This window comes from Lucilia cuprina, chromosome 3 (assembly GCF_022045245.1).
Source record: "Lucilia cuprina isolate Lc7/37 chromosome 3, ASM2204524v1, whole genome shotgun sequence".
Lineage (NCBI taxonomy): Eukaryota > Metazoa > Arthropoda > Insecta > Diptera > Calliphoridae > Lucilia > Lucilia cuprina.
The window spans coordinates 4,232,449-4,235,209 of record NC_060951.1 but is presented as its reverse complement, the minus strand read 5'-3'; positions in this window follow the sequence as shown (position 1 = coordinate 4,235,209).

The window sequence follows — 2,761 nt, the reverse complement described above, 5'->3', positions numbered from 1 at the left end:
TAGTCTTTAGTCTAGTCTATAGTCTAGTCTATAGTCTAGTCTATAGTCTAGTCTATAGTTTAGTCTATAGTCTAGTCTATAGTCTAGTCTATAGTCTAGTCTATAGTCCAGTCTAAAGTCTAGTCTAAAGTCTAGTCTATAGTCTAGTCTATAGTCTAGTCTATAGTCTAGTCTATTGTCTAGTCTATAGTCTAGTCTATAATCTATTCTATTATCTAGTCTATTGTCTAATCTATAGTCTAGTCTATTGTCTATTCTATTGTATAGTCTATAATCTATTCTATTACCTAGTCTATTGTCTAATCTATAGCCTAGTCTATTGTCTTGTCTATTGTCTAGTCTATTATCTAGTCTATTGTCTAGTATCCAGTCTATAGTCTAGACTATTTAGTCTATAGTCTAGTTTAGTCTAGTCTATAGTCTAGATAATAGTCTAGTCTATAGTCAAGTTTATAGTCTAGTCTGTAGTCTAGTCTATAGCCAAGTCTATAGCCTAGTCTATAGTCTAGTCTATAGTCTAGTCTACAGTCTAGTGTATAGTCTAGTCTATAGTCTAGTCTATAGTTAAGTTTACAGTATAGTCTATAGTCGAGCCCATAGTCTAGTTTATAGTTTAGTCTATAAACTAGTCTATAGTCTAGTCGATAGTCTAGTCTATTGACTAGTCTATAGTCTAGTCTAGTCTATTGTCTAGTCTATAGTCTAGTCGATTGTCTAGTCTATTATCAAGTCTATAGTCTAGTATATTGACTAGTCTATTGTCATGTCTATTGTCTAGTCTATAGTCTATTCAATAGTCTGTTGTCTAGTCTATTATTTATCCTATTGTCTAGTCTGATATATAGTGTAGTCTCTAGTCTAGTCTAGTCTATTGTCTAATCTGTAGATTTTTCTATGGACTACTCTATTGTCTACACTACAGTCTAATCTTTTGACTAGTCTATAGTCTAGTCCATTGCCTAGTTTAAAGTTTTTTCTAAAGTCTTGTTAATTATCTAATATATCGTCTAGTCTAGTGCTTTCTTAATTGAAATATTTTATTTACAGATCATTTGTTACCTGTTTCTGGTTTAAAACTTTGGTGTAAACAAAATAAAAACTCAATAAAACGTTTAAAACAAATCAACTTGTTCTTCAAAAGCCAAAATTATTTAAAATATAACTTCAATTTCAAAGCTATTATAAACTAAACTACATACTAAAGCTTAATTAAAAAAATAAACTAAAATTAAAAAAAAGCTTTTAAACGTTAGGCTTACAACAGAAAGAAAAAAGAAAAAAACCGGCTTTAAAATCAAACTACTTTTTAGAAAAATAAAAAAACTGAATGCTAAGTTAAAACATGTTACATATAAAATAAGTAACGTTTGAAAACTTTAAAACTAATTTATTTCAAATTTATCGAAAATTTCGAATAATTTTGTTTAAAAAAAAAAGAAAAAAAAACTAAAAATTTTAAACAAATTTGTTTACAAAAGCAAAAAAGTATTACATTTTTTTAAATTATTTGGCTAAAACTATTTTTTTCTAAAATAAAATTATTTAGTTTTTAAAATATATAAAAACATAAAAAAATTTCCATTTTATCTAAATTTAAGTTTGAATTTTTTTAGCATAAAAAATCCATAGTTTTCTATTGGCTTAATAATAATAAATAAATTATATATTTTTTATATAATTCAGAAAAATAAAAATTTTTAAAAAGTTTTTTTTTAAATTTTTTGATAATAATAGTTTAGTATGCAAAAAAAAAGAAAAATTAATGAATTAATCTTTTTGTTTAATAATAAAAACACTGTTACATTATTTTGTTAATTTTTTTTATTAATAATAATTGCCTAAATATAAACAAAATATATATAAAAAAACACACACAAACACAACACACGTATTTATTACATTATTATATTTTATTCCTTTATATTTATATTAAAAACGAAAACAAAAATTAATTAATTATTAATTTAAACAAAAAAAATGTACATTTAATGTATAGTTATTGATTGAAAAAGTGAAATTAATAAAATTGAAATTAAAAAAAAATTAACTACCTTTTTTTAATTACTATATATAAATCTAACTTATAGTCGAGTATAGTATAGTCTTAATCCACTCATCGTATAGTCTAGTCTTTAATCTAGTCTATAATCCAATCTATAACCCACTTCTTCGTCTAGCCTATAGTCCAGTATATAGTAAAATCTATAGTTAGTCTAGTCTATAAAAGTCTAGTCTTTTATATAGCCTCTAGTCTTATCAGGACTAAATGGTCTAGTCAATAGCCTAGTCTATAGTCTCGTCTATATTATTTTCTATACTCCGGTCTTATCTCTAGTCTACAGTCTTGTCTACAGTATTCTCTAAAGTCTAGTCTGTACCCTAATCTATTCTATAGTCTAGTCTAGGCTATAGTCTAGTTTATAGTCTAGCCTATAATATAGTATACAGTCTAGTCTACAATATAATCTGTAGTTTAGTATATAGCCTAGTCAATAGCCTAGTTTATAGTCTATAGTACGCCCCATACCCCTGTCTTGACTCTAATCTATAATCTAGTGTACGGTCTAATCGTTATAGTCTATATTCTAGTCTATATTCCAGTCTATAGTTTAGCATATAGTATAGTCTATATTTTAGTATACAGTCTATAGTTTAGTCTATAGTCTAGCCTATAGTCTATTCTATAGTCTAGTCTATAGTCTAGTCTATAGTCTAGTCTATAGTCTAGTCTATAGTCTAGTCTATAGTCTAGTCTATAGTC